Genomic DNA, 10,064 nt, shown 5'->3' on the forward strand with positions numbered 1-10,064 from the left:
TTTCTTTATTTTGGTTTGTGGAACTCCTCTGTGCTAACCGCAGATGTTTTTGTTTGCTTGTAACCTTTAAGCTGAACCCCCAAGAAAGCTAGTTTGGGTGCTTAAATTTTGGAATTGCTCTTTTAAAATTTAACAAAAGCCTAAATTCCAGATGTATTTTCTTCCTTTTTGTTTTTAATAAAATTTACCTTTTTTTAAGAACAGGATTGGATTTTTGGTGTCCTAAGAGGTTTGTGCATATGCTGTTTGATTAGCTGGTGGCAACAGCTAATTTTCTTTGTTTTCTTTCTCAGCTCTTCCCCAGGGGGGAGGGGTGAAAGGGCTTGAGGGTACCCCACGGGGAGGAATTCCCAAGTGCTCCTTCCTGGGTCCAAGGGGGCTTTTTGCATTTGGGTGGTGGCAGCATTTACCAAACCAAGGTCAGAGAGAAGATGTAGCCTTGGGAGTTTAATACAAGCCTGGAGTGGTGGTTATTAATTTTTTAAAAAAAAAAATTGCATCTGAAGAAGTGGGTTTTTTACCCACGAAAGTTTATGCCCAAATAAATCTGTTAGTCTTTAAGGTGCTACCGGACTCCTTGTTGTTTTTGTGGATACAGACTAACATGGCTACCCCCTGATAATTAATTTTTTAGAAACGTTGCAGGCCTCCACCTTCTGCACTCGAAGTGCCAGAGTTGGGATTCAGCCCTGATAACTCATCACAGATTATTTCTGACAAGTAGGATGGGTGATCTTTCCTTTTGTTTCCATAGCATTTAATATGCTTACTTAGATAAGGGTCAAATTCAGCTATGGCTTCAAGAATACCTAGATCATTTCCATTCTGAGGAGAGCTGATAGCGTCCTCCCTTCCTCTAAATTCTAAACTGTGTTCAGCAAGAAGCTTAACAACTGTCACAATATGCCATAAAACTTTCTTCCAACCATTTAGCTGTGTCCTTGCCCTGTCCATGTGGTTCTTGCCTTGCGAATGTGCTAGCCAAGCTACCATTGCATCACAATGTTCCACACTGTTTTCATGAGAACAAATCCTCTCCACTACTTTTTTCCTATCAATAAAGCCTGGGCTATGACGGCACTAAGATTGCTAGGCAATGAGAAGAGTTTTCACATAAAACAGATTTCCGCTCTTGTGGGTCTAGAATACATCAACCGATGCCTCAGATAACATTCTCTGTTTGGTAGTTTTTGTTTGAAAAGAGGGGAGAGAGATTGTTTCTGATGTTTATACTGCAGCTCGGAAGCTATAAGTTTGTTGTTACAATTCTGAAAATAGAGTAAACCTTTCTCAATACCCTGAGTATGAAAATCCTCCTCAAAGAAGGCCATTTAGACAGGTCTTGTTTGATGTTAATGGCAACTCTATCCTCTTTCTCACTGTTGTTCTTTCCACCTTCTGTTTGGTCAAGAGGTAGGAAAAGTGGGTCAACCCTTTCCGCATTGCTTTTGCCCTGGATTTCAGGAATGTTTGTCTTGTCTTCTGCCGTCTCCTAAGGGAACAAGTTCATATCCATATCTTCACTTTAATGATTGTTTTCCAAGAAAGATGGTCCGCATCTTTGGAAGATGAGTCTGAAGCAGGACCAGCAGAGAAAGTTAATAAGTGTGGGAAACTGGCTTACAATTTTCTCTCTTTCTAATGTAGCTTTCCTTTTCGATCCTCTGATTGGAAATTGTCAACCAGATATCTCATTGGAGTGAGCTGAAAACAATACTATTGCAGTGCTGTAATTAGCAGCCAGCAACGAGTAACTAGCATCACCAGTTTGCACCCCCATCACCAGCAACTGAAAGTCTGAAAGAAATTGATTAAACTTCAGCTGTGAAAGCTTAAGAAGCTGGGACAAAATCAGTGTTGGCAGGGGGCATGAATGATTGTTTTGCTCTTTTCTTTTTAGCGTTAGGAGGAATATAATCAAAATCTCCCTTGTTTATAGTGTATATGTCAAGGATTGGAGGCCCCCCGGGAAAGCAAAGGCCTGGGGTTGCAGCACGCTCAGTTTCACCCCCCTCTTAATCCAGCACTGCTCCTAACTTCTTGGGAAGATATCCCTAAGGGTCATCTGCTAACCTGTGAATTTTATTCCACCCTTTTGCTGAAAAGAAGTGGAAGTTGGCAGGTAAAGACAATCTTTTCTCTGCTGTAGGAGTTCCTGTAATATTTGCTGTACATCCTAGTGCACGGGTGACTAAGGAAAATCAGTGAGGAAATATGGCTCAGGTTCAGAGATGATGTGCAAGGCAGTGTGAAGGAGTCTAAGGAGGCCTGATGTTACAAACCCAAACTTCCAGTGAAACCTGTCAAGCTGTCTAGAGTGGCTCATCACCATGTGTGCCAACCTTAGGGCAGAATTTTCAAGAAACAGGGCATGAACCCCAAACTGGTTGTGAGGTCTAGACCTAGATTTCACCAACCACATAACAAGTGTGAATTCCTCAAGCACTGTAACAGCCTTAACAGGGAATCACAGACACTCCCCTTATGTACTCTGATCCATCTCACCACCCAGGCAAACTTGTCTTTGTGATAGATGGTCCCTTACACCAAAAATCACAACCATAATCAGGTTACTCTGAGTCCCAATGGACCAGTCACTTACCTCAGGGCAACTGTACCTTAGATCTCTCACCAAAGACAAAGCCTGTAGCCAATACTATAATAAACGAACACAAGGTTTATTAAATAAGAAAATAAATGAGAGTTCCTTACAAGGTTGAAGCAGGTAAACATACACAAATGAGTAGAGTCTTAGGTTTCAAAAAGGTAATAGACACTGCTGTAATATGAAAGCTCTATATGACCTTTAGGGTTAATCCAAGCTAAAAAGCTGGGGACCCCTTGCTTATACTTAGAAATCTTTTCCCCTCAGAGTTCAAGCAGCATAGGGATAAAATTCCTTCTGGTTGGGGATCTTTACCCCCTTCTCAAAGAGCTCCAGCTGTGATATGATGAGCGTTCGTGCATGTCCCCTCTTCAACAAAGTCCTTTGTTCACTGATGTTCCACAGTGGCTGGTCTGGTGTCTACAGGCCTCCTTTCATTGGGCAGGAGGTGACACCTTCTGTCGTAAACTAGTATTTCACACTTTGTAATGCTTCTTTCCTGACTGTGGATTATCCAGTTTTATAGCAAACATTTTCATAGTTACAGAGCAAACACTTACATATTACCTTGTAACATGGGATACAGCTATTATAAGCGAGATGAAAGCATGCAGCAATTTGCCAGCATTTCATAAAGTCAAAACACTAAACACATTCTTATGAACTTAACATCTGTTTAACAATGCTAACACACAGGTAAGCCAGACTGGTTTCCAGCTTTGCATCTGTCAGTGTTCAGAGAGTCCTAGGGGCCATGGCATAAGTTGGCACTTGGTCTGTGTCACAAAACCAATGCAACTTTTGCCTACCCAAGAAATGATCCACAAGAGAGTACCTTGGTGTACTGTTTTCCAAATGGTGGGTCGGTTGCAGGAAGGTTGTATACAGGTCACCACCAGGACTCTAAGCAAACATACACTTCTCCCAGCATGATGTGGGGAGGGGCTGGAGAGTAAGCCCACCCCACACACTCATCCCACAATGGCAGGTCCTGTCCCATCAGGGTGGGCCCAGCTCCAGGCTCTGGGCATTGCAGCCTGGTGCACAGGGTTGCAGCACCACTCAGGTTGCCCCAAACGGTGCTGTGACCTTGTGCACCAGGCCACAATGCCGGAGTGGAGAGTGGGCCCAGCTTCACAGGACAGGAGCTATGGCAGTGGGTTGAGCTTGCTCTCCAACGCCCCTTACACGCTCCACACTGAGCTAGGATGAGCACTGGGGTGCTGGGGTGCTGCTGCGGGTGGTCATTACTGGGTGGGGTGAGGAGGAGAAGGTGGCAGTGGAGGAGGTAGTTGCAAAAAAAGACAAAACGCAGTTGGTGGGTCACCCTAGTAAAAACTTTGGACACCAATGACTTAGTGGATCATACCCCTTCATTTCGATTTATACTCACTTAACCTCCAGTCCTACAAGCCGCTCTGGGTAGGCAAAGCACCACCTGCACCCTAGAGATTAAAACTTCTCGGGGGAACAATTTTCCATTGGAAAATGCAGTTTTGGTGAACTCAGAAGGAGGCATAAGAAAGTGCTGATTTCATTTACATTTTCTATGGAACATTTCTAAGCGATTCTCTTTCACATTCTTGTTTCATGTTGATAATGCCAAATAATTCCTCGGGGGAGGGAAACAAATTTTGAAATGTTGGAATCTCCCTGGAGATGGAAATTCCATTTTCCACTCAGCCCTACCCCCCGCAAGAAGTCAATGGGGCCTGTGCAGTCTACTGCAGGATCAGGGCCTAGGCCTCCTTATCCCCACTTACCAACAACCTGCAGTTTATAGCCCTTTCACCTTGGAATTAGGACCTGTGTACTGACAGTTGTACCAGGTGTTTCTTTAGCTTATGAAATTCTGATAGTTGTTCCGGAATTTTAAGTTAGCCGTCACTTGTCTGTCTATTGATTTTTATTTCCTCTGTATGGTATGATGGAATGGTATTGCTACGCTGCAGTATGTAAGTATTTGCCTTATTTGTATGAGCTGACCCAAAGCTAGGTACGTACATTCTGCTTACAATAGAATAGTCCAAGCTTGCGAAGGAGAGAGGCATTGATGAATTCCTGATACAATGACTATTTTCCCCTATAAAGGAGGCCTGTTTCACTGACCCTCTTCCCCTATAAATCAATCAAGCCCGTTCAAAACACCAAACCTTCAGTTTCCTCTTGAGAAGAGTTTTCTTACCCTTCCACGTATGTTTTCAGAGGCCATGTTTGCCTCGCGGGGGCGAAATGTACACACTTGTGTGATTTTAGCGTGTTCTGTACTCAAAAGAATGCAGGAAATCTATGTATAATCAGCAGGATGAATGAACTGCATTCTAAGTCCAAGGGCTGCCAAAATAGAAAGCTAAAGGAGGTGTTAAAACAGGGAGGGTGATTTTTAATACCTCATGGAATCGTCCTTCCCCACCAAGAAGAATTTTCTTTAAAAATGAACAGAAAACAAATCCAAGGTGCTCAGAATGTCTGAGATTTAGCAGGTCTTTCAATCCTGGTGAATCACGGAAAATTTGAACTGCAGTAGTGGCATGGCTTGATTCTCCAAAGGAATTTCCAACACTTCCTGAGTGGTCATGTTGTTCACATGACTCCAGCCACACTCCCCCGCCCCCCCAAAAAACCCCTTGTGGTGGATTCTTCACTTCAGGAAAACATCAATCGTGCAAGAAAAAGCTTTGTTGCAGACAGTCCGTGATTTTCCTAGCTAACCAGGAAGTAGCTAATGAATATTTTCCCCCCTCTTTTCATTTCTGGCATGTCAATGCTGTCGTTCTCTCAAGCAAGTTTTTTTTTCAAAAGCTGGAGGATGACCAACAATAGGGGTTAGACTAGAAACCAACTTCCATCCTGTATTTCCTCCCTACAGACCATGCAATGCCATCAGCTTTTAAGTAAAATTAACTCCCCGTTGACATAAAACTGAAGACCTATATGGCCCCACGACTCCATGATGTGAGACACAGACTCCTAAAAAAGGATCACCCCCAACCCTCACTTCTCAGATGGCTGAAACCCTTCTGTTAAAGTTCATGAGTTGAGCTCTGCAGCGTGACTGTTTGCCAGTGGAAACAACAGCAGAGTTATTGCTGCTGAGAGCAAGCACCAGCCCACAGGTTCAATGCGGGAACTAATGGTGCCACAATCCCTAAGGCACCTGTGCTGGCAGGGAAACCAGAAATCACCCAGAAGACAGGTTGCTTCCTATGGACATCCTAGCTCGAAGGGCTGGAACCATTCCTAGCAGATCCTCCGTCTTTACGAGGTTAGCAGCATAAGCTCCTTGCCCACTCTACATGGCTGCTGCTCCCTCTCCTAATTGCACTGGGTTCTCTGCAAGAGGACACTGATGGGGACAGATGGTTTACGTGCCTGCGTTTTCACACACACAGTTGCGCAGGCCTAACATATGTAAGCAAAGTGCCACAATCCACATGCACAAATTGTCTGTTGGCATGTGCCCATGGCTGGTTTGGAAGTTCACAAGCTATAGGGGCACATAAATCTTCACCCAGCCAGTTTCTTAGATTGTCCAGGCTTAATTTCAAAAGTCAGGCCTTCTGGGGTTTTATATGCTTTCCTTGTCTCTGTTTTGTCCCCTGCTGCCCCCCCCCCAAAACTGGAATGAGATCGCTTGTATTATTTCAAATGTTTTCATTAGACAAAAAATTTCAATACTGGATTTATATCAGGCAGGAAATGCCAGAATTTTATCTGAGAAAGGGTAGCAGGATCTGGCCCTATATTAAAATGTTACATTGTTTGTTTTATTTAATAATTCCTCCATCGGTGAGTTTTTGTATTATTGATATAAAACCCTTAAAATGCAAAGGGACTGTAGAAATGGCATTGTGTGGTTCTGTGAATCACCTCCACAAATGGGCTCACTTTACAGATGAGAAGATGCCTTTTTGTAACGGCTGTCCCTGCGAACTGAATAGCTAATCTGAAAATCAGTCTGGGTTCTTTCCCGTGTTGTTAGATGTTCGGCTGCGCGAGTGTGTTCTTTCTGCGTGCTGCACTGGCTCTGGCCAGATAGCCGGTACAGCAGGCTCCGACTGAACTGCCCAATAAGACCACAAGATTTGGTTTAGTAACGAAGGCGCCCAGCCAGGTTTATTGCCGACAAAGCACGGTGCTAATACCCTGGCTCAATGGCTATGTGTGCCCGTGACAATGGACACAGCTCAGTCAGTGGTGGGACTTTCCACTGCTCCCTAGGCTGGACAAGGACACTTCCTTTGAGATACATCTTTATACACCAATACAAACAGGTTACGTATTACCCTTGATGTATCAGGGTGCCACCCTCTGACATAATGGGGTGCCACCCATTGCCTTGTACCTGTAGGTTCGATCAAAACATCTTTATTCGTTAGGCTGTCATCCAGACTTTATCCTTGAAGTGGGTCAGCAGGTTCCTGTTCTCTGGGAATGTGTTTATCGGGGTGCTCTGGTACCACCCTTCTGGAATGTGCTTGCATGAGTGCTTTGTGCCTAGCGTTTTTTAGGAATATGGGGTTTTTGCAACATCAGCCCCATGCTTGCCAAATTCTGTGAGCAGGGCCTGCCTCTTGCTCACAACTTAACTTTGTTGTATATCGGCAGTTTTGACTACTTTAACCCAGGCCTCAGGCCTCATACCAGGCCTCTAATACATGGGCTTATCTTTCAGGCCCTCTTCCTAGTACATTCCCCCTACTTTTTGTCTTTTTATGGGGAGGATGTTTACCCATTGTCCCAGAAAAGCATAATGCATGGACTGAAGATGACCCAGTGGGCTAAACACTGTTATGTGGTTACCTTACTTTACCATTTGTGCTCCGTCTGCTCTTATAGTGGGCCTGGGAATGTTAGGCCCGGGACCTTGATTGAGGAATGTAGTTTTATGATTGAGCCTTGGGGCACTCCCACATAATTAGTATATGGATAGGGTGCATATATTTGTAGTGTATATGGGTATATATATATATATATATAGCATGTATGTGTTCATATGACACCACCTTATATTCCAGCATAACAATCCTTTTTTAATCTGCTGCTGTAGTTTAGCCCTTGTGGTATTGCCGATAGCAACACACTACAATTTCTACAGTCCCCTTGCATTTTAAGGGTTTTATATCAATAATACAAAAACTCACCGATGGAGGAATTATTAAATAAAACAAACAATGTAACATTTTAATATAGGGCCTGCAATTACAATTACCATTTGTATTAGTAGTAGCAGCAGGCTGAGTGTTTCGAAATACTGGGCTAGGGGTTGTGGCAATGTGCCCCACAGTGCTATGCACAGGAGAAGTAAAACAGAAGTGTGGAGTGGTGACACTACCACTGAGGCCTTTATATATAAATGTTTTGTAATTAGTTATTACACAGGACTGTCCATCCATGTTCTAGGTTACCCTTACTGCTGGTTGTTACTCTCTGATCAGCTTTACTGGGCAGGGAACAGGAACGGCTAGCTTTTTTGTTTCATGGGTTGCATTGCTCCGCGATACACCAGTAGTTGACGTAGATCCAGTTGCTTCTTTTGCATGCTGTCTCCCACATCACCTACTGAATGGACAGTAACCAATTTTTTTGAAATCTTGCTGTGTCAGGGTGCAGCATTGGCACCCAGACGCTGAACACGATTGTTTTGAATAACACGTGCCTCAGTTAGGATGCTGTGTCACGAATCCAAAGTACGACTGGCACTACCAGGGAAATTGTTTACCCAATTTGTAGTTGCTGTGTAACTTCCATTTTTTTTTTACCAGTTTGTTTTTGTCTTGCCGTTATGCCGTTTGCTGCCATTCGCGTGTTGATTTTTACCTGTGTAAAATGGTGGTTAGACAGGCTGACCTGTGGCTAAGTAGTCTGGCAATGTTATGCACGTTGTCGACGAGCTACGGCAATAACACAGCTGTGTGCATCATCAGCCGTCAGAAAGGTGCTGCAGGCCAAGCTACGTGTTCTCAGTAACATACGTGCAGCCCTGCTGCCTGCAGCAAGTTCGCACAGGTGTAACTGAGCGGCACGTCGTAAATAGTGACGATGATGCCAAATGCCAGGCAAATGCCACTCACAGCTGTATTAATAGGATTGTCAGGGGTAAGTCACAGGAGCTGATTGCGCCACAGTATTGGGCACTGGTGAGGCCTTTCTGTGCCCAGTTTTGGGCACCCCATTTTAAGGAAGATGCAGACATATCAGAGAGAGTCCGGAGGACAGCCACAAAAATGATAAACTGTGACGTATGAGGAAAGGTAGTTAAACTAATTGGACATGTTTAGTCTTCAGAAGAGATGGCTTGGGGGCAGGGGAAGGCAGGGACTTGATAACACTCCTCAAAAATGTAAAAGATTATTACAAAGGGGATGGTGATGGGGAACAATTAATTTCCACTGAGGGTGAGACAAGAAGGAGAAAGCTCAGTTTGCAGCAAGGGAGGTTTAGGTTGGATATCAGGAAATGCTTAAATTATAAGGATAGACAGATAGTTAAGCATTGGAACAGGTTATCAAGGGAGGTTGTGGAATCCCTGTCACTGGAGGTTTTTAAGGACAGGTTAGAGGATTAGACAAACATCTGACAGGGATGGTCTAGGTATACTTATCCTGCCTCACGGGGGAATGGGCAAGCTAGTCTCTTGAGGGCCCTCCCAGCCCTAGATCTCGATGATGCACAAGAAGAACTAGATTCTGCTTCCCTCCCTTTTAGCTGTGTTGCCTCTGCAGGGCTAATATAGTTAAAAACAAACCAAAAAACACTAAAAATGTTTCGGCCTCAGTCCTGTAGCGGGGGAGCTGCCGCTCCCTCACAAATTGTCCATGAGCCTTTGTCGCTAACATCTCGAGATAGGATTCTGAATAAACACAGAGCACAGATCAGTTGCACAAGAAGCTGTCATTTGTACATCGTCACTTTCCAGACGAGGACCGCAATTAAAAAGTTGTTTTTCGACTGCCCACATGGGTTAGGACTACTGTGCTGTGCTTCATGCCTGGCTGACCATTCATGATATCTGAACAGCTGCAGTAATTCCTTAGCTGTTACTGTTTCTGGAATTTCCCCCACAGTCTCCCAGCGTTTAAGGCACGAGGCTGGTGTTTTGGAAACAGAACAGCATGAACTGAAAGACTTTGTAGCCTGCTCAGCATTACAGGGAGGTGCCTCACAGTCAGTCAGTTCCTTAATCGTGCTGCAATTTAGATCAGTGATAAGGGAGTGGCAAATCGGGATATGGGCTTGTGACAGAGTGCACAGAGAGCAACTAAATCAGCACTCTGCTCACCGCCTAACCTATTTGGCCCCGGTGCAGGACCTGAATAAGGAGAGGAGTTCCTGGTTACCTGACAAATTGGGGCTGGGTGGCTAATTAGCCCATTATGAGACTGGATGAAGAAGCACTGGAAGACATTGCAAGTGGGGGAAATAAATAGGCTACCAAGGTCTGATAAAGGGAGCTCTC

The sequence above is a fragment of the Chelonia mydas genome, chromosome 4 (assembly GCF_015237465.2).
Source record: "Chelonia mydas isolate rCheMyd1 chromosome 4, rCheMyd1.pri.v2, whole genome shotgun sequence".
Classification (NCBI taxonomy): domain Eukaryota; kingdom Metazoa; phylum Chordata; order Testudines; family Cheloniidae; genus Chelonia; species Chelonia mydas.